This window comes from Cryptomeria japonica, chromosome 6 (genome assembly GCF_030272615.1).
Source record: "Cryptomeria japonica chromosome 6, Sugi_1.0, whole genome shotgun sequence".
Classification (NCBI taxonomy): Eukaryota; Viridiplantae; Streptophyta; class Pinopsida; order Cupressales; family Cupressaceae; genus Cryptomeria; species Cryptomeria japonica.
The window spans coordinates 185,583,312-185,607,292 of NC_081410.1; positions in this window are offsets into that span (position 1 = coordinate 185,583,312).

Genomic DNA, 23,981 nt, shown 5'->3' on the forward strand with positions numbered 1-23,981 from the left:
TGTTATCCTGATCATTAGTATTGTCTTGATCATTGGTGTTGTCATGATCATTTGTGTTGTCATGGGCAATGTTGTAGGTGTATGTTCTTGATTTTGTCCTTTTTACGCGCTCAATTTTCTTTGGTTGATCCATGTCAAAATCCTCAGGGATCTTAACACCTTTGCTAGATAGTAGGAGGAAGTATTTTTGTTTATCTATTTCCATGAGTTTTTGTAGACCAAGGTCTTGTTGGGCCTCTTCAACAATGTCATCCTTTATATCATCCTCTTCTATATTTAGGTACTTTTTCCAGGTGTTAGTTTTTCTTTGTGCCATGCTTGATTCAGGTTGTGCATCGCACTAGTTGTTTTTATAGGATCATGTAAAAATTGGCATATTATTGATTTGATTCAATAAGTGATTGGATCTTCAGGTAGATAAGCTAAGTTGATCTTTCCTCCTTTGTTAAGACATTGAGAGAATTCCAACTTTTGTTTGAAGGGATATGCTTACAAGGTTTCCTCATCAAACTCAGTTCCTTTACCGCATAGATAGATATGAAAGCAGTGCAAGAAAGTGCGATGTTTTAGGAAGAGTTCATGATTTATGTAGAGAAACTTCCTTCTCTTTATAAGTTATTTTTGACTAAATTGTTTCCTTTTCAGCTCAGTCTTTTGATGAAGATTCTTCCTTTTTAAATATTGAGGAGTGGTCATACAAGTGATCTAAGTTAATGTTGTGGATAGGTTAATTTGATAGCAAATACCTTGTTTGGATACCCAATCCTACTAAGTCGAATAAAGGGTTTAATATGCCCCCTATTGATGTGACTATGTGGGTCAAATGATGTAATAAAGCTCCCTGATGAAGGATGATGTATCTTGATTTTTGGAATGAGATTGATTTGACTAACTTGAATATCTAGACTAAGTATTTTGATGTTGATATTGGTTAAAATTGTGTAACTTGGATCACTAGTTGGTATTCCTTTGATTTTGTTGGAAGAAACCTAATCTGTGATAGTTGAAACTAAAAGATCACCTAAAAGGGTACTCAGATCAATTTTGGATTTCTGATTTTTGCAATTTGTAAAGCGATTTCTGATTTTGTAGATACTTTTGCAAGATGTTTGTTTGATATCTAACAAGAAAACAACAAACACTCATGAAAACAATAGTAGTTTTGGTCGTAATCTAACATGAAGTGTATGTTGTTTTGAGGATCTTTTCAAATCCCTGATATTTTCACTGGTTTGATACAAGAAAAAAACACTAAGAGGACTCTTTATTCAAGGGTCATAAATAATATCATAGCCCACAACTCAATACTCCTTCAGCTCAAACAACCCTGTCACACCCTAGGGTGCACCCATTTTTTTGCCTTTTTCCAAAAGTTGAGCCAAAGAGGATTGCTCCTCAACTAGATCTTTTTCTTGGGAGATGTATGGTGAGTGTTTTGGGGGTGGATTCTTCCCCACCCTTGCACTATGATATTACAAATGTCTGGTTACTGACTCGGTGAAGCTTCTAATTCTAAAGCTTTTTAGTAAGGCTTTCATTTGATCTTCAGTAATAAACTCCCTCAGGAGGCTTCCCAACCTTTAGAACAAAGGCTTTAAGTATCTCAAGGATACTGGGGGAAGGTTAATCAGTGAGAAAAACCGTTGGATGTGATTTTCATCATAATCCACATTTGATTATAGTGGGTTGGAATACTTGGCTTTAAGTCATTCCCTACTTAGGTCATTCCCCTCTCACCGACCTTATGGGCTTTGCAGGAGGGAAGGCCTGCTAAAGGTTTTATCTTATTGCAAGAATTGAAATAGAGCATTCAAATAGTGAGTTTGGCTTTTTGATCACCCAACTAAGGGGAGAGCATATGCCTATCACTTTCGAGGCACAACTTACAACTTGTTATTTTTAATCCTTTATTGCAATGATTATCTAACTACTATTTGGAGATGTTGCTCCAACAAACATGGTGTTTATTTTAGTCCCACATAGCAATTGTTTTTGAATTTGAAAGAAAACCTAGTCAACAAAATAAAATCTCTTTGCTAATGACAATGTAGTTTGTTCTTTTTAATTTGTGCAAAGAGAGGTTGATTGTTCCTTTTATCCTTTGCAAAAATGAAAGATTGTCTTTGTTCTTTTTAGAGAGCACCAAAAGGAAGTGTGAACCTAACTTGGAAAATGGAGGTTTGATTTGTTGTTCATTTTACCTATTTTCAAGAAATAAAAAATATGATTCTCTTTAAGAAACCAAAAGAGAGTTTTGATTCCTTTTAAACACCAAAACTATTATGAAGTTCCTTTTACCTTTGCAAGAAAATAAAAATGAGTTCTTTATACTAACTTTGAAAGAAAGTAAGAAAGAAAGAACTAATCTAACTCCTTTTGAACCTGCACAAAACTAGTTAGCCAAAAATCTAGAATAGTGGTGGGCTTTACAAGCCTAGTTTTCCAACCGGTTATAAATTTTCCCTACTCACTGTGTTAAATGTGCTAAAATAGAGATTGTATGCACCAGAAGGAAGACTAAATGCGCTAAAAGAAAGTCTATATGTGCTAGAAGAAATGATGTATGCACCAGAATAGAGACTATATGTGATAAAAGAAAGACTAAATACACTAGAAGATAGACTGTATGTGCTAGAACAAAGACTATATTACAAGATTTTGTATGCATTAGAAGAAGGTATGCATGTTCCACAAGAAGTATTATATGCACTAAAACTTTCTTTATATTTTCAAGGAGTGAACCTACGAAAAAATTTGTTAGAATGAGTGGGTAGCCCCACAGTGGGCACCAAAAATGTATACCTAATAAGAGGGGGTTAGCCAAATGATAGAAAACACATCAAACATACCAATAAAACATAACAAAACAAAGATCTAAATGACAAAATAAGTTAATCATCCATCTCCTAAGATTATTCCATTGTTCTCTATCTCAAAGGATCCTTTAAATCAAGGTGGCTCTTAGCTTGGATAAGTACTTGATCTCTAGGATGACTACGTAAAGAATGAGGGGTATGTGATAAAAGAACTAAATGCAAAGCAACTAAGATCTTAACATGATATTGATATGAAACTAGCTATGATATGGTTTAAGATGATGAGATTGAAATGAAGATTAAACTAACATTATATAATATCCTAACATTATATTCCATGATGTGATAAACATGATAAAGAAACTAACATGCTATGATAATGTTATTGCTATCTAAAACGCTTAAGCTTATGAGAAAGGCAAATACAAATTCTTGATAATCTGGATGCATAAAACTTGAGATCTAATAACTTGGGATCTTGTTTATGAAGAAATAGGAGCTATTTATAGAAGAAATGGTCAATTGGATGGCCAATATTGAATTAGCTTAAGAAGAGCTAGGATTGAATGATTTTCAATCCATGTGAGATTTTCAACCCAATCCCATGTTGATAAGTGTAACCATGAGATTTCTTGAGAGGAGAGGGAAGAAACATTAAATGCTTGAGTAGACATGGTGGTTAATCCCATGTGGGCAAGGTTATTGGATAAAGCTATTATCCACGGATAATAACTTTTTCTAATGGACAAACTCTTGTGCAAAGGTTAATGCGTTGAGAAGTGTAGTCTTGTAAGAGCAATAAATTCTTTTTGAAGACTTTGGAGGTTAACTTGTTTGAAGGGAGAAAACCCTTAATGGTTTATGTAAGAGCCTTTAATGGTTATTTAAGACTTTGGGGGTTTGAGAAGTGACTTGTTTTTGCTTAGGAATGTGACATTGTTTAGGATAGGATTTGATTTAATTAAGTGGGTTCTAGGAGGTTCTAAAAGAATGATTAGGGTGCAAGTGGATTTTGTAGGAGAATGCAAGTGTGAGGGTAATTTATAAATGAATATTGATTTATTTATATCAGAAGATGAACTTAATTAAATGTATATTGAATTACACGTGGAAGGGGGATTTAATCAAATAAATAGGATTTATTCAATTAACAAAGGAAAGGTTAATTAGTCAAATATTAAATTTGATTAATGGCTGAATAGCAGAAAGGGAACACTAATTAAATCTTAATTTAATTAATGGATGGATAAGTGATAATTAAACAAATAAAATTCATTTAATTAAGTGGACATAAATAGGTTTCTGCACTAATAACTCATTGTAGTTTAAAAAATTGGAAACATGAGAATAGAGTATGTGCATGAAAATTAGGGACAAAAGAGGGTCTTAAGTGGCCACTCTTTTTGCAAGTAGGAAATACTAATATTGGATGAGAAATTAATGATAGTTATGGTCAAAATTTAAAGACATAACAAGAACAAGAGTAATAGTTCTCTAAATCTACTTTTTAAATTGCTATTTTTTATTAAAAATGGTGGTGATTAAGAGGTTAAAATAGTGGGAATGTACACCAAGTTCTTCTATTGTTTCAAAAACAACATAACATTTTGTGTGGCATGCCCTCATTAAATGCTACCCTTTTTAGCATTTAAAAAATTGATTCAATGAAAGCTTAGATAGCACCATGTAGTTTATGTTTTTTTTTTTGCTAAATTTTTAATGAATATATATATATATATATATATATCTTCAAAGTCGACACATCCTAAAAAATAAAAATTGAGTGTGTGCACCCCTAAAATTTTTGGAAACTAATCAAAAATCAAATCTTTACTTTGTATAGAATAGAGTCTAGTTTCTAAAAATATAATTTGTTTTAAATTTCAATGAATGAATTAAAAATGAAGCCAAAAATACCATATGTGCATTTTTGACAAAAACTAGAAAATGAAAAAGAAATTAAAAATCAAAACCTTAACATAATTGAAATATAGAAAAAGTTACATGGTTAGAAAGCTCAAAAATCTCTATGTAACTATGTCATTTTTTTACTTTACATTTAAAGACATTAAAAATTGATGGATATCATGCTCAACATTGTATCATTTTTTGGAAAATTGTAAAAAAAATCCTTTAAGTGTTGACATGTAAGTCCAACCATTTGGGTTGGGTTCTAAAGAAAAGTCCAACCCTAAGGGTTCAAAATACTTAAAGGTGATAATAATGCAGACACATTATAAAGTGAACACATTTTTAAGAAGAAAAAAATCCTCTCTTTCAATCTCTCTCTACCTCCTTATATAGCTTACACTCTTTCTCTTCCTTATACTATATATACATGAAATAAACATTTAACTATAAGTGATAGACCTATATATGTGTTTGTACTTTATTATAGTTAATTTATATTTCATGTATATAGTTTCAAGATGGTTGAGAATGGTTTCAAATATCTAAGAGTGATAAGGAGGACTCTAGGTTTTAAAAAATCTAATATCTTTTAGAGTTGGTCAAATTTCAATAATCAACATGATCCTATCATCTTGAAGTTGTCTAAAGGTAGTTGTAACTATGCAAAATAATTGTCAAGCCTCTCTATATAAATAGGAGGACCTATTATTTTGTAAGAAACCAAAAAGTGGGAGGGGAAATCCTCCTACCCTCATAAAAAACCAAGGTCCAAACACAACTAAAAAAGAAAACCTCTGAATTAGGAAGACAATTAGGCTCCATTGTCAGTACTATCTCCCTATGTCTCTCTCTTTCTCTTTATCTTCTCTTGTACCTCTCTTTCTATCTCTCTATCTATTTCTCTGTGTCTATATTTATCTTCATCTCTACCTCTATCTTCCACTCTTCATCTCTTTCTATAGATACATCTTCCTATCTCTATCCATTCCTCTCTCCTTCTCCCTCTTCCTAGACCTCTATATCTATTATTGGCAATATTACATTATAACAGACAATGAAAGATTGTTGACATTTCAATAAGGATATTGAGAAGGTTGTTGATGAATATGGACATAACTAATTAAAGATGTTTTACTATCTTGATATTATTATTTTGTCATTGATGTCAAGAAATTGATTTTCTAATTCAGTATGATGTTACCATATCTTGAGAAGTATGATATGAAGATTATAAAGAAGTCGGTAAAGACATAGGAAAGAATATGATGAATAAGGGGATAAGTTATTCAATGGGCAACTCTACCGAGTCAGACAATGATGAGATCTTGATGTTTTAGATTGTTTTAACATCATACATATGTTGTAAAATGTAAAGGTTAATACTATACTATAGTATCAGGCAAAGAACCTAGTTGGTAAACCCTAAGGTTATCGCAGTCGGTTAATGAAAATAGAATATCTACCGAGTGAAGTTTAGTATTCACCGAGTTGTAACTGAGCTACAACAAAATGCATTAAATGTTTACATGTGATATTTAATGAATGATGCTGATGAGCTGGAGCAGATCAATGATTGGCAAGCCATGGAAGAAGTTTGTTAAACGAATCTAAGGCAATGGAAAGTCGACAGGAAGATCTACAGCTCAGATTGAATTGCATTACCCTAACACAAGTTCCAAGGTGAATGTGCAAGTTCCAAGGTGGGGTAAAATGTTTTCAGATCGAAAGATACAATGAACCTGGACAAGATTGAAGATCTGATGGCTATGATTGATCATGGGAAATGTGATGAAGGAGATTAAGCGGTTAGAAGAATTTTTATAAATAGGAAACTGTTGATAAACAATGTATGCAGGCAAGTGTATGCACAGGGATGCTACATAGTGATTACCGAGCATAGAAGCTTGAAGACTTGTTAGAATAATAGAGTATTGATGCCCAGTAGATAGACAAGATTAGTTCTATGTCTAGATTGTATTGAACAAATAGGATTCTGCTTTAGCATTTTAGATGTGAAGTTGCAGACAGATTTTATTACTGTTATTTTGTGAAAGTGATAGGAAATCTCTTAACCGAGTGGACTTAACAGTCTTATATGTAAATCCTCTAACAAGGTGACATTCTGATTGAGTGTTTGAAATTCTTTGACAAGGTCACTTCTAACAAAGTGAAGATCCTAACAGATCTGAGGGAAATCCCTTAACCGGGTCACATCTAGCAATGTGTTTGTAATCTTTAACAGGATTTGCTTTTAACCGAGCATACTCTAGAAGAGTATATTTCTTAGTGGGTCCGAAATCCCATAGTGGTTTTTCCCTATTTGGGTTTCCATGTTAAATCTAGTGTTATGAGGTTTATATTGTTCATATGCTTTTGAGTTTGCATGTTTGATAGTTTTTGGTTATATGACTGATATATATGTTACCGAGGTTGAATCTGATGTTTTTATGGATGATTAAGTTTGTATGATTCACCCCCCCCTCTCATCTTGTTGGCTATTGGATCTGTACTTATATTAAGTATTAGAACTATCATCTATATCTCAATTTTCCTCTATCTATCTCTCTAGATTTTTCCTTTGATCTCTCCCTATGTTTATATATGTCCATATCTCTCTAAATATATCTTCCCATCTCTCTCTAATTATCTCTCCCCCTTTCTCTCCCCCCTTCCTTCTCTCTCTCTCTCTCTCTCCATTTTTATCCATAAAGTTATCTCCATATATTTATCACTCATATATACACAGTCCCTATTTATTCCTCCCTGTCTCTATCTATCTATCTATCTCCCCCAATTCTCTCTATTATCACTTCCTCTCCCTGTCTCTTTCCCCCCCAGCTCTACCTCACTATCTCTTGAACACTTTCGGATGTTGAGGAGGGGGGTGAATCAAAGTGTATTAATACTTAACTAATTTTACCATTTAGTTACCATTCATTCTAGTCACCATATGTGCAAAAGTGAAGAACTAAAAAATAAAATAGCAGTCATACATGAACACCAAGATTTTATGTGGAAAACTCAATGAGGGAAAAACCATGATGGGAACTATCCCACTATATGAAAACAAGTTACAAATTTTGCTGGCATTTGGCATAATTGATACAAATGAGATGATGTAGTTGAAAATGGATGACTGCACCGGTAAAGGATAGAAGTCTATTTGTGATGAAGAGATTGAGATTCTGTGATTAGATGACTTGATTAGTTATTTGTGTTGTCGTTGATGGAAACTAATGTCAAATGGTGATTACTAATGTTCCTAATGTTTTGTTTTGTCATCTATGTGATTTGGTTTATCGGAAGATAGGGTTTACCGACAGAGAACTGAAGTATTTAAAATAGGACTTTAACAGGTAAAGAAGAGATGTTTTGATTGAATTGGATGATCGGTGATGATTGGTGATTTGTGGTTTGGGATGTGAGCTTGTATCATGGAAAGGAGTATCCTACCAGAACCAGAACTTGTGATGACTTCCAAAAGGCATGTTTCAAATTTTTGATGATGTTTTGCTAAGGTTTTAGTAGGGTTTAAGACCAATGAAGAAACCGTCAAACCAGTAATGATTTTTGTTATGATGGTAATCGACGATGATTCTACATGAAGGTGGTAACATGACACAAACCGCGTGAATAATTTGATTGTTGATTTGGTGTGATTCAAGGAAGAATTTCTTGGGAAACAATGAAACACTTAGTGGAGTGTTTTGAGGCTTTGACTTTGGCACAAATCAGATTTTTGTGATGGGTTACGGTCAACCAATGGTTTATTTTGCATTTTAATTTGATGTAATGATCTTTATACTAGTCTGGGATGATCTCTTATGATTTGTATTGTAATTTCATGATGTAATTAGTGTTTAGTGGCCGACCTAGTTGAGATGGCTATTTAGGATGGCACAGTTGATGTTTATTGTGTCGGTGGTCTTAAGAGAATGTGTTGAGCCACCCAAGAGAAGTGTGAGATCTGCCTAAGAGTTGCAAAGTGTTGAGCATAAATAGATCTAATTTAGCAAGCTGAGAAGTGCAAGTAATAGATCATTTTTTCACTGTTATTCCCTAACAGTTGCAATAGGTTAAATCCCCTAGCCAGGTAGGTCCTAATAGGCCTTAAGCATTTAAGTCCCCTAATAGGGGAGCTCTCAAAACAATGTTAAATCCTCTCACAAGGTTGATCCTAATATATCATCAAGCTCCTAACCGAGCTGCTAGGTAAACCCCTTAATCGGGTGACTCCTAATAGGGTCTACTCCTAACAGGGCGTACTTTAAAAGAGAAAAAATATTTGTGGGTGCCAATTCCCACTGTGGTTTTTCCCTATTTGGGTTTCTATGTAAAAAATTATATTTTTCATGTGTGGAATGCTTTTCATGTGATGTTCTTGTTTATGTTTCATTTCATGCACTATTTCTGAGTACACTAGTTATGATGTTTTATCATAGGTTTATCAAAGGTTACTGGTACTCATAAGAGTTGTTAGAGAAAGTATTTGATCTAATTGATCAGTATAATGAGTTGGTAAATGATCAAATTTATATGACTTCTTATGTGGTAAATGATTTGATTAATTAGTTTGCAAATCTAATAAAGAGGTTGTTTGATCTGATAAAAGAAGTTGAGATTATTGATAAATTATTTAAGATCTGATATAAGTTTGATTTTGGTTTAAAAGTTACAATTGGTATTAATATTGATTCACCTCCCCTCTTAGTATTAACCGGATCCTCGTAGGATAAACAATTGGTATTAGAGCTTTGGTCCTCTGTGTGCAAAAATTCTAACCACTTGAGGGAAATATTTTGAGGAAGTCAAGATGATGAAGAAAGAGGGTCCTAAGTTCAATAAGGATAACTACAAGATCTGGAAAGATAGAATGAAGATCTACATGAAAGGTCTTGGTGCACAATATTGGAAGCAACTTGAAACAACATATTTTTCTCCTACTACTCCTCCCTTGACATCAGATGAACTCAGAGAGCATCAAGATAACATGCAAGCCCTAGAAGCTATTGTAAGTACTTTATCTGATTCAGAATCTATTGATGTTCAAGGATTTGAAATTGCAGGTGAGGTTTGAGAAAAGTTAGATCTAATTTATGGAGGAGATGAGCATGTTCAAAGAGCTAAAGAGGAAAGCTTGAGAGGAAAGTTCGATGACATGAACATGCTTGAAGGAGAAAATATTGCATAGTATGGTCAGAGAATCAAAGAAGTTGTTGGCGACATAAAGAGTGTTGGAGGTAAAATGGAAGATGATTCAATAGTAAGTAAAATGCTTAAAACTCTTCAACCTCACTATGCTATAAGAGTATCTGCAATCCAAGAACTTAGATCTATTTCAAAGGATAAGGTAACTATTGATTCATTAATTGGTAAGCTTACAACTTTTAAGTTAAATAGTTTTGACAATAGTGTGACAAAATATACTAAATCTACCTTTAAAGCTTTTGTTGCCATTTCATCTTCTAGAAAAGGAAAAGATATATGTCAAAATCATGAGTGTAGGTCAAGTCATGGAAGTAACCAGGGAAATGAAGACAATGAAGATCAAGTGATGGAACTTGAGGCACTATTAGCAAAAAGATTTCTAAGAGGCACAAGTAAGTATAAAGGAAAGCTACCTTTGAAGTGTTTCTCTTGTAGTAAAATTGGTCAAATTGTTGCTAACTACCCTAACACTGATAAGAAAGAGAATTTTAGGAGATTCAAAGGAAAGGACAAGAAATATTGTTTGTTGGCATTTGCATGAAGATTGCATTAATGATATGTTATGTTGTCATTGATGTCAATTAACCAGTGATGATATTGTTGATATTGTTGTAATATTGTTACTGTAACTAGTAGGAAGAATTTGTGGAGTGAACCGGTAACCGGTGTAAACCTTATCTATTGATGTAACCGGTAAACCCTACCTGTTGTTTTTGATAAACCCTAACCGATTAAGTTTGGTGAATTGGTTATATTGGTTTATGATATGATGATGAGCAGTAATGATTATGACGTGTATGATTATTGTATGAAGACAATTTCAAGAGATTTTGGCGAGTTGTTGTAATGGTTTTTGTCTAGGGAATGAGCAAATGTATTGCATCTAATGCAAAGCATGCAATGAGTTACTAAGTTTGATGAAGCAGTGATCAAGGAGCGATTATGGTTTTCTTGATTGATGTGCATAGATTGCTATGTAATTCAATGGTCATACTTGAACTGATTTGTTTGTAATCTCTATGAGAATTAGGTTTTTGTATTTTTTACTGACCCGATTGATTTGTTTGTAAGGTTGATGAAGTTGTTTAGTGTAATGAGTTGGAAAAGAGTGAGCACAGATCAATTGAGTGTGTGGTTGTAGAACCGAATGATGTATTTGTAGTTTGAGTAAAGGCAGATAGGAGCATGAAATGTATTTGATCAAGCAAGTGTAGTGCTATTTAGACAGATCAACAAACTCCTGTTGTTTTCTAACAATTACATTAGAATTGAAATCCCCTACTCGGGTAAGCTCTAACAAGCTTGGTGTTATTCAAATCCTCTAACAAGGTGATCCATTAGCTTGGATTTCCAAATCCTCTACCGAGGTTACTCCTTACAAGGTATTCCTTCTAAAAAGGCATTGCAGTCAATCCCTTAACTGGGTGATTCCTAACAGGACTTTTTGTAAAGCTTTAACAAGCTAGGCTCCTAATAGGGTGAACTTCAGAAGAGTTCAAATAGTTATCTTGTGAGTCTCATCTCATCATGGTTTTTACCTATTTGGGTTTCCAAGTCAAAAAATATTTGTGTCAAGTGGTGAATGTTTTTGTGGTTATGTTTTCATGGTTGATTTACTTAACTACTTAACTACTTTGATAAGTCATGATAACCAGAAGGATTGAGAAATGAAGAAGTTGTTTACTATTAATTTGTTGTAACTGTCAACCGGTTTATCTTGACAGAAGTATTACATTGTTAGTTCTAAGTTTACTTTGAGAGATTATTTCATCATACCATCATTGTTATGTTGTAGTAGATGAAGGTGTGACTGATGAGGAGTTTGAAGATGAAGATGACAATGAGGAAATTGCGTTTGTAGCCATGAAGGAGGAATTGGCAGATGAAAAGGCACTGGAATCTCATATGGAGAATAGTGATGAATGGATTATAGATAGTGGCTTCTCACACCACATGACTAAAGACAAAATTAAGTTCATAACCCTTGATGAATTTGATGGAAGTGTTGTTAGATTTGGAAATAACTCCCCCTGCATGGTGAAAGCTAAAGGTTCAATTTCTCTAAATGGGAAGAGTAATGTTGATGATGTGTTTTGGGTTGATGGTCTAAAGCATAATCTTTTAATTATTGGTCAGCTCAATGATAAATGTTATTTTCTTGAGTTTAAAAGTGGAGTCTGTAAAATTCTTGGAGGTAATGGAGAGACGATTTCTACTGGGAAGAAAACTAGAGGTAACTTATTCCATTTGAATAGTAATATTAATAATTGTCTGGTTGCAAGAATGGAAGATAGTTGGTTATGGCATAGAAGATGTTGTCATATTAATTTTGATAATTTGGTTAAGATAAGTAAGTCAAGTGTTTTAAGAGGATTAGCCCAAATTGTCAAACCAGATAGTGTGATATGCAAAGATTGTTAAATTGGTAAGATGACCTTTATTTTTTTCAAGAGAAAGAAATGTATTTCTGAGAATATTTTATATTTGGTACATATTGATCTCTGTGGCCCTATGAGAACAAAGAGTTATTACGGTGATAGGTATTTCATGATTTTCACCGATGAATATTCTAAAATGATGTGGGTGACATTTTTGAAAGAGAAATTAGAATTGTTTAGTGAATTTAAATCATTTAAAGCTTTGGTTGAGAATGAAATCGATAAGAACTTGAAGTGTTTAAGATCAGACCGAGGAGGTGAATTCACATCTGATGAATTTGTTAAGTATTGTGATGAACAGGGTATCAAGAGACAAATGTCTGCTCCAAGAATGCCACAATAGAATGGCATATTAGAAAAGATGAACAAAACAATAGTTGAAGTTGCAAGAACCATGTTATTACAGGGTGATGTATCCAAAATATTTTGGAGAGAAGCAGTTAGTACTACTGTATACACTTTAAACTAGGTACTAGTGAAGAGAGGTAATAATAAGACATCCTATGAGCTATGGTATGGAAAAACTCCTTGTGTAATATTTTAAAATTTTTGGAAGTCAATGTTTTATTAAGAGAGATAACTACAGTGAGAAATTTGATGCAAAATCTGATGAAGGATTTCTTCTTTGTTACTCTTCTAAGAGTAAGGCATATAAATGTTACAATAAGATAACTAAGAAAATTATTGAAAGTGCTAATGTAAAATTTGGCAATCTATCTAATAAGTTTGAAGGTACAAGCAGATTAAAACTTGAAAAGGATGATAATGAGGAAAAACTTGTGATCATTGAATTGGAGGCAAAGAATAATGAAGAACCGGCAAATGTAGAATTAGATGCTCAACCGGTAAGCGATGAGAGCAAGGAAGAAAATCTAGAACCTAATGCAAAAGATCCAAAACTTGTTGCATATGTGTAGAGTTTGATGACATGATGATATTGTATGTTGTCATTGATGTCAATATACTGAAGTATGAACCGGTATATTGAAGTAAGGAAACTGGCAAGAGAATCGGTATGATGATGTGAACCGGTATCTGTGAAAAAGTGAAGTGGTATGTTGGTTCAAGTGAAGTGGTATGTTGGAATGTGAACCGGTATATGGAAAGTTTTGTATCGGGGTTTCATTTGGTATGACTACCGGTTGGTAGTCTCAACTTCAGGGTTTGCAGTTGATGCATATCAAGTTTGTGTGATTCGAACGATGACATCTTGTGATGGGTTAGCATTGAAATGTAGATCAGATCATGTTGCCACGTCAGCCTTATGCACATGAAGAAGATTGATCCTATCTACCTCGGGAATGTGTGAAGTCTCGGTAAATGGTGGAGAGTGTGTGATGGGTTATCAACCTCTAGAAGTGGCAAAGAACGAGCGATGGAGAACATCTTGAGATCCGTTCAAGACTATTTTATTCAATGCAATGTGATTGAATAGTCAGGATTGGACCGAATATATTGATAACCTAAATGTTTAGGGTTTAGGTTTATTCTACCGACCTATTAGTTTCCTATAAGGTCGATGATGATTTGCATTGTGAAGTTGTTGGAAAATGTTATGTGTGTATCCAAGTGAAGAGATACTTGATTCTTGCCAGACTAGAGAAGTGTGTTGATACCTGCAGAGTGTGATTGTGGAAGTAAAGGAGCTAAAGTGGATCTGCACTGGCATTATGTGCTGTTATCAGATCAGTGTATTACCTGTTGACTTATAACCATTTCAGCAGTTGGAAATCCCTTAATCGGGTAGCTTTAACAGGCTTTTGTGTAAATCCTTTAACAGGGTGACTCAATTCAATGAGTTCTTCAAATCCTCTTGCAAGGTAACCTTTAATAGGGTTCTAACCTTTAACCAAGTATTTAGCCATCCCTTAACCAGGTGATCCCTAGTAGGATTGGTTCCTAGCAGAACCTATTGTAAAAGTCTTTAACTAGACTAGGCTCCTAACAGAGCGGAGTTCAGAAGAGTTCAAAGAACAGCTTGTGGGTATTCATCCCCATCGTGGTTTTTCCCAGTTGGGTTTCCACATGAAAAATTAGTGTGTCATGTGCGATGCTTTTCATGTGATGGTTTAGTGTTTTATGTTAAGTGGTAATGCAAGTTGATTCAATGATCATAAGTATTTTTGATGTATTATTTGCTTAATCTTTTGGGTGAAGTTGTGTTAAGGTATTAGGTCTTGAATTGATCTAGGTGTTACCGGTTTGTGTTTTTCACAGTCTCAATATGTTTTACCGATAGTGCCCTGACTTAGATCGGTAATGTTGTTTACCGGTTAGTGCAGTCTCTACTGTTTGAGTTGTGGAGAAATTTTTGGTTTGTACTAATTCACTCCCCTCTCAGTACCTTTTGGATAGTTATTGTTCATCGTTATTATTCAATTGGTATCAGAGTATCCTGTAGGTCCTCTATGTTGTAAGCTTAACCGCTTGAGGAAAAAATCTTATTCTAATGATGAAGAGGGAAGGTCCTAAGTTTAATAGAGACAACTTTAAGATATGGAAGGACAAAATGAAAATATACATCAAAAGCATGGGCGCTCAACACTAGAGCTATGTTGAGAATACTTATGTTGTCCCTACCAGTACTCTCACTGATGATTAGAGAAGAGAAATTCAGGAGAATGGGCAAGTAATGGAAGCTCTTATCGGCAGCCTATCTGATGTTGAGTTTATAGATGTTCAGGATAAAGACAATCCCAAAGATGTATGGGATACTTTGGAGTCTATCTATGGCAGTGATGAGCATGTAAAGCACGCTAAGGAAGAAAGACTTAGAGGAAAGTTTGAAGACATGCAAATGGTTGAAGGAGAGACCATTCAACAATATGGGATAAGGATTAAAACTATTGTTGGAGACATCAAGAGTGAAGGAGGCACAATGGATGATTCCACCATTGCTAGCAAAGTTTTGAGAACCTTATTACTAGTCTATGCAATAAGGGTTGCTGCTATTTAGGAGCTGAGATCTATTGACAAGACAAAGGTGTCCCTTGATTCTATCATTGCTAAGTTGACCTCTTATGAGCTAAACAATTATGATGGCAGTGTTCAGAAGACTGCTTCAGCCTTTAAAGCATCTGTTGCACTATCTAGAAAGGGTAAAGAAGTTAGTAACAATTGTGAACCTAGATAAAGAAGAGATATGGATGATGAGGAATCCTGATGGAATTTGAAGCTCTTCTGGCCAAGAACTGGTAAATACAGAGGTAATCTCCCTTTGAAATGCTTTTCTTGCAATAGGATTGGACACATTGCTGTTAACTGTCCTAATGGTGATAATAAGGACAAACCAGAGAGGTTCAAAAAGTTCAAAGGAGGAAATAGGAGAAACTGTCTTGTTGCAGTTGATGAAGGTGTCACTGATGAATAATCAGAAGATGAAGAAAGTGAAGATATAGTATTTGTAGCTGTCAAGGAAGATGTGTCAGACAAGAAGGCTCTTATCTCCCACTTTGATACTTCTAATGAATAGATTATTGACAGTGATTGTTCTCACCATATGACTAGTGACCGGAGAAAGTTTATGTCTTTGGAAGAATATGATGGAGGTGTAGTCCGATTTGGTAATGATGCACCTAGTATGGTAAAAGGAAGAGGGTCCATCTCTCTAAATGGAAAAAGAAGTGTTGATAATGTGTATTGGGTAGAAGGTCTCAGGCATAACCTTCTAAGTGTTGCTCAGTTGAATGATAATGGACTCACTCTAGAATTCAAAGATGGAGTATGCAAAATCAAAGGAGAGAATGGTGAACTAATGGCCACCGGTATGTAGACCAAAGGTAACCTATTTTGACTAAATATAAATATTAGTCAATGTCTAATGGCTAAGTTTGATGACAGTTGGATATGGCATAGGAGACTCTACCATGTTAATTTTGATAACATTGTGAAGGCTAGTGAGATCAAGGCAGTCAGAGGATTGTCTATGCTAAACAAACTAGAGAATTCTTTGCACAGAGAATGTCAATTGGGGAAAATGTCTTCCTCAACCTTCAAAGGTAAATCCTTCACAACAAAAAATTTACTTCATCTTGTGCATACTGATTTGTGTGGTCCTATGAAGACTAGGAGTGTTCAAGGAGATAGGTACTTTATGATTCTTACTGATGATTGCTCAAGAATGATGTGGGTCACATTCTTGAAAGATAAGTCTGGAGCTTTTGGAAAGTTCAAAGCCTTTAGAGCACTGTTTGAAAAAGAAAGTGGTAAGAGAATCAAATGCCTTAGAACTGACCAAGGAGGTGAGTTCACTTCTAATGAGTTCAATAAGTACTATGAAGAAAATGGCATCAAGAGGCAAATGTCTGCCCCCTGGACTCCACAACAGAATGGCCTAGTAGAAAGGAACAACCAGACTATAGTTGAAGCAGCTAGAACCATGTTGATTCAAGGAAAGGTTGCTCACACTTTTTGGAGAGAAGCGGTGAGCATTGTAGTTTACACAATGAACTAGGTACTCATCAAGAAAGGTAAGGATAAAACACCTTATGAGTATTAGACCGGTAATACTCCTCTAGTAAGCTACTTTAGAGTGTTTGGTAGCAAGTGTTATGTCAAGAGGAGTGAACACCAAAGCAAGTTTGATGCAAAATGCGATGAGGGAATATTCCTAGGGTATTCCACTAAGAGAAAAGCTCTCAAGTGTTTCAACAATAGGACTCAGAGAATTGTTGAAAGTATCAATGTTAGAGTTGATGAAACTTCTGAGAAACCTGAGGAAACCGACAGTGAGCAAGTGGTAGATGAACCGGTTGTAACCTTCTGGGAACCGGTTGCAAAATAGCCTAGTACCAGTAACAGTGCTCCTACACCGGTAGATGCTGATGCTGATGAAGATGAGGATGAAGAAGAAAAGCAAGAGGAATCTATTAAGATTATTCCTAGGTATGTAAAGCTAAATCATGATCCAAAGCAGATCATAGGAGATAAGGATACAGGAATTCTTACGAGGAGAAAGGTCAGATAAAACTCTTGCATGATCTCTGAATTTGAGCCTAAAACATTTAAAGAGGCACATAAAGATGAAGACTGGATCAAGGCTATGGAAGAGGAACTTGAATAGATAGAAAAAATGGTACATGGTCTTTGGTACCCAGACCTGAGCATAAAAATGTCATTGGCACCAAATGGGTTTTCGGAAATAAGCTGAATGAAGATGGCACAATGGTAAGAAACAAAGCCAGACTGGTGTGTAAGGGATATGCTCAAGAAGGAGAAGACTATGGAGAAACCTTTACTCCAGTAGCTAGATTGGAAGGAGTTCAAATGCTTCTTGCATATGCAGCCTTCAAGGGATCAAAGTGTATCAGATGGATGTAAAATCTGCATTCCTAAATGGAATACTTGAAGAGGAAGTATATATAGAGCAACCAGATGGGTTTGCCGGATCAGAAGACAGTGACATGGTGTGTAGGCTACATAAAGCCTCGTATGGATTGAAGCAGGCACCTAGAGCATGGTATGAAGGTTTCCACTCCCATCTTGTGAAGATTGGATTTGAAAGAACAAGTGAAGATATCACTATCTATATGAAGTTAGAAGGAGATCAGATTCTGATCTGTGAAGTATTTGTTGATGACATAATTTTTGGTGGAGATGAAAAGATGAGTCATGATTTTGTAGATGAGATGAAGAAGGAATTTGAAATGTCACTAATTGGAGAGATTAAGTTCTTCATTGGACTACAGATTCAACAAATGAAAATGGTATCTTTATCACTCAATCCAAGTATGTCAAAGAGGTGTTGAAGACCTTTGGCATGGAAGACAGCAAACCAATTGGTACACCGATGGTGACCAGTTGTAAATTGTCAAAAGAAGATGACTCAGTGTTGGTTAATGAGAAAGATTACCGATCAATGATTAGTAAGATGCACTATGTAGTACATAGCATACCAGACATTGCACATGCAGTGGACATTATTGCACGGTTCTAGAAAAGTCCAAGAGAATCCCACTTGGTAGTAGTCAAGCGGATTCTTAGATATCTGAAGGGAACTATAGACTAGGGAGCTGGTAATGTGGATGACCGGAAGAGCACAACCGGTGGTGCATTCTTTCTTGGTGGTAGACTAGTCTCATGGATGAGAACGAAGCAAAGTTGTATCTTTCAGTCTACAACAAAAGCAGAATATGTAGCAGCATTTATGAACTGTACTCAAACAATTTGGATGAAGCATGTATTAAGTGGTTTCAAAGTCCATGTATCTGAACCGGTGAGTATCTTTTGTGACAACACAAGTGCAATTAATATTTCCAAGAATCAAGTTTTGCATGCTAGAACCGAGCACTTTGAGCTCAAGTATCATTTCTTAAGGGAGAAGGTTCATATCAAAGAATTTGTATTGGAACATGTTTCCAGTAAGGAGCAGTTAGCAAACATATTCACCAAGCCTCTATCGAAGGCTGCATTTACCTATTTAAGAGGTAAATTAGGGGTTCTGCCCCTTCAAGAGGTGAACTAAAGGTATGTGCTCCAAATCAGTCAGGTATTACATTGTCAAATATTTTTCAAGATTGGTGTGTTGAAGGATGCTACTTCTCGGGGGGAGCAACATAGTAGAACATGGATGTCTATGCCTCCACTTTGGCATTGTTGTCAAAGGGGGAGAAGATGTGAAGCAGAGAAGATATCTGCAGTATTAAGGAGAAGATGTGAAGTAGAGAGATATCTTTGTATATTTCCATCAATGCCAAAGGGGGAGATTGTTGGCATATGTGCAGAGTTTGATGACATGATGATATTGTATGTTGTCATTGATGTCAATATACTAAATTATGAACCGGTATATTGAAGTAAGAAAACTGGCAAGAGAACCGGTATGATGATGTGAACTGGTATATGTGAAAAAGTGAAGCAGCATGTTGGCTCAAGTGAAGCGGTATGTTGGAATTTGAACCGGTATATGGAAAGTTTTGTATCGGGGTTTCATTTGGTATGACTACCGGTTGGTAGTCTCAGCTTTAGAGTTTTCGGTTGATGAATTTTAAGTCTGTGTGATTCAACCGATGACATCCTATGATGGGTTAGCATTAAAATGGAGATCAAATCATGTTGCCACATCAGCCTTGTGCGCATGAAGAAATTCCTTGAGGATCTTGCATGAAGAAGATTGATCCTATCTACCTCGGGAATGTGTGAAGTCTCAGTAAATGGTGGAGAGCGCATGATGGGTTATCAGCCTCCAGAAGCGACAAAGAATGAGTGATGGAGAAAATCTTGAGATCTGTTCAAGATTATTTTATTCAATGCAATGTGATTGAATGGTCAGGATTGGATTGACTATATTGATAACCTAAATGTTTAGGGTTTAGGGTTTATGCTACTAACCTATCTATTTCCTATAAGGTCGATGATGATTTGCATTATGAAGTTGTTGGAAAATGTTATGTGTGTATCCAAGTGAAGAGGTACTTGATTCTTGCCAGATAAGAGAAGTGTGTTGATACCTGCAGAGTGTGATTACGGAAGCAAAGGAACTAAAGTGGATCTGCACTGGCATTGTGTGCTGTTATCAGATCAGTGTATTACCTGTTGACTTCTAACCATTTCAGCAGTTGGAAAATCCCTTAATTGGGTAGCTTTAATAGGATTTTATGTAAATCCTTTAACAGGGTGACTCAATTCAATGAGTTATTCAAATCCTCTTGCGAGGTAACCTTTAACAGGGTTCTAACCTTTAACTAGGTATTTAGTCATCCCTTAACCGGGTGATCCCTAGTAGGATCGGTTCCTAGCAGAACCTATTGTAAAAGTCTTTAACCGAACTAGGATCCTAATAGAGCGGAGTTTAGAAGAGTTCAAAGAATAGCTTGTGGGTATTCATCCCCACCATGGTTTTTCCCAGTTGGGTTTCCACGTGAAAAATTAGTGTATCATGTGTGATGCTTTTCATGTGATGGATTAGTATTTTATGTTAAGTGGTAATGCAAGTTGATTCAATGATCATAAGTATTTTTGATGTATTACTTGCTTAAGATTTTGGGTGAAGTTGTGTTAAGGTATTAGGTCTTGAATTGATCTAGGTATTACCGGTTTGTGTTTTTCGTAGTCTCAGTGTGTTTTACTAATAGTGCCCTGACTTAGATCAGTAATGTTGTTTACCGGTTAGTGCAGTCTCTATTGTTTGAGTTGTGGAGAATTTTTTTGTTTGTATTGATTCACCCCCCCTCTCAGTACTTGTTGGATAGTTATTGTTCATCATTATTCATCAGAACCGGCACATGCAATACCTAGATATGTTAGATTGAACCATTCACAAGAGAAGATAATTGGTTATAAGAATGCAGGTGTGCAAACCAGGAGAAAGATCCGAGATAACTCATGTTTGATTTCTACAATAGAACCCAAGACAATTAAGGAAGCACTAAAGGATGATGATTGAGTGAATGCAATGAATGAAGAATTAGATCAAATTGAGAAGAATCAGACATGGTCACTTGTAATTGGAGAAAAATGGGTCTTTAGGAATAAATTGGATGAAGAAGAAAAAATTGTAAGAAACAAGGCGAGGTTAGTCTGCAAAGGGTATGCTCAAGAAGAAGGTGAGGATTATGGTGAAACATTTGCATTGGTTGCTATATTAGAAGGAGTAAGGATGCTGCAGGCATTTTCTGCATATAAGAGATTCAAAGTTTATCAAATGGATGCCAAATCAACCTTTCTGAATGGAATTCTAGAAGAAGTATATATTGAACAACCAGATGGATTTTTCTTTAATGGTGATAAAGACATGGTGTGTAAATTTCATAAAGAACTATATGGTCTAAAGCAGGAACCGAGAGCATGGTATGAGAGATTACATGCACATTTGATCAAAATTGGATTCCAGCATACCAGTGAGGACAACATTTATTTGAAGACTGATGGAGACAAGATGTTGATAGAAGAAGTGTTTATAGATGACATAATTTTTAGTGGAAATGATGATATGTGTATGTATTTTGTTGATATAATGAAAAAGGAATTTGAAATAACTCTAATCGGTGAAATAAAGTTCTTTATTGGCTTACAGGTCCAACAACTAGATGGTGATATTTTTATTTGTCAGACCAAGTATATCAAAGAGGTTTTGAAGACATTCGGTATGGAAGACTGCAAACCAGTAGGAACATCGATGGTGATAGGATGCAAGTTGTCCAAGCAAGATGATTTCCCTACTGTTAGTGAAAAAGAGTACAAATATATGATTGGAAAGCTACAGTATGTTGTTCATAGTAGACTGGATATTGCTCATAATGTTGGATTAGTGGCTAGATTTCAAAAAGAGCCCAAGGAGAGTCACATGATGGCTGTGAAGAGAATTTTTTGGTATCTCAACGACAGAATAGACTATGGTCTATGGTATCCCTATAAAGGAGATTTTACTTTGGATGTCTTTACTAATGCTGATTGGACAAGTAATGTGGATGATCAGAAAAGCACAATCGGTGGAGCTTTTCTACTTGGTGGAAGATTAGTGGCATGGACGAGAAAGAAACAAACATGTGTTTCTCAATCTAAAACTGAAGAAAAGTATGCAGCTACATCCATGAATTGCATGCAGGAAATATGGATGAGACATGTGCTAGAAGGATTCAAGATAGATATGTCTAAATTGGTGATTATCTATTGTGATAATACAAGTGTAATAAATATTTCTAAGAATCCTGTACTTCATTCTAGAACCAAGTATATTGAATTGAAGTATCATTTCCTAAGGGAAAGAGTTCAAGAAAAAGAGGTGAAAATGGATTATGTGAAGAGTAAAGATCAGTTAGCTGATAAGCCCTTACTGAAGGCTACCTTTGAGTTTCTTAAAGGTAAACTAGGGGTAAGACCCCTAAACCAGAAGAATTAGAATGTTGGAGATGCATCAATCCTGTGGATTTCATTTTTATCTTTCACTAAGGATTGATGAAGGTGCAGACCACTCCTTTGGGGGAGCAAGTCTGATGTAAAGTTCTAATTTAATGATCTGATATAATTTTTTTGATTTGATTAGCAGAGACGATGGAAGAGGCAACAAAAAAATTGAAGAAAAGTGATGCATTTACACCTTTGGCATTGTTGTCAAAGGGGAAGAAGAAAAGAAATCAGATATGGGAGAAGTCAAGGATCAAAAGATCAAATTGAGAGAAGCATTGGTTAAGGGGGAGAGGACAAAAGGAGGAGAACTGACAGATGATGTGATATCGGCAAGCAATTTGCAAATGATGATGTTACTCTGATTGTATATCTGATTGGTTTTTCCATCAATACCAAGAAGAATGTTGGCATTTAGCATAACTAATACAAATGAGGTGATGAAGTTGAAGATGGATGACTCCACCGGTAAAGGATAGAAGTCTATTTGTGATGAAGAGATTAAAATTTTGTGATTAGATGACTTGATCAATTATTTATGTTGCCATTGATGGCAACTGATGTCAAATGAGGATTACTAATGTTCCTGATATTTTGTTTTGTCATCTAAGTGATTTGGTTTACTGACATAGAACATTCTGTAAAATAGGACTTTAACTGGTAAAGTAGGGATGTTTAGATTGAATTGGATGATCTATGATGATTGGTGATTTAAGGTTTGGGATGTGAGCTTGTATCATGGAAAGGAGTATCTGACTAGAACCAAAACTTGTGATGACTTCCGAAAGGCATGTTTCAAATTTCTGATGAAGTTTTGCTAAGGTTTAAATAGGGTTTAAGATTGGTGAAGAAACCATCAAAATGGTAATGATTTTTGTTATGACGGTGATCAATGATGAGTCTACATGAAGGTGGTAACATGACACAACCCATGTGAATAATTTTATTGTAGTTTTGGCACAATTCAAGGAAGAATTTCTTGGGAAATAATAAAATGCTTAGTGGAGTGTTTTGAGGCTGTGACTTTGGTACAAATTGGATTTTCATGATGGGTTACAATCAACCAACAGTTGATATTGTATTGTAATTTGTTGTAATGATTTTTATATTGATCTAAGATGATCTCTTATGATTTGTATTGTAATTTCATGATGTAATTAGGGTTTAGTGGCCAACCTGGTTGAGATGGCTATTTAGGATGACACAATTGTTTTTTATTGTGTCGGTGGTCTTAAGAGAATGTGTTGAGCCATCCAAGATAAGTGTGAGATCTTCTTGAGAGTTTTAGAGTGTTGAGCATAACTGGATTTGATTTAGCAAGCTGAAAAGTGCAAGTAATGGATCATTTTTTAACTATTGTTCCCTAACAGTTGCAGCAGGTTAAATCCCTTAACCGGGTAGGTCCTAATAGGGCATCTCTTAAAAGAGTGTTAAATCCTCTCATGAGGTTGATCCTAATAGATCATCAAGCTCCTAACTGGGTTTCTAGGAAAATCCCTTAACCAAGTGACTCCTAACAGGGTCTGCTCCTAACAAGGCGTATTGTAAGCTCCTAATAGGGCTAAGCTCCTAACATGGCATAATTCAAAAGAGTAAAAATATTTGTGGGTGACAACTCCCACCATGGTTTTTCCCTATTTGGGTTTCCACATCAAAAAATATAGTGTTCATGTGTGGAGTTCTTTTCATGTGATGTTCTTGTTTATGTTTCATTTCATGCACTATTTCTGAGTACACCAGTTATGATGTTTTATCAGAGGTTTAT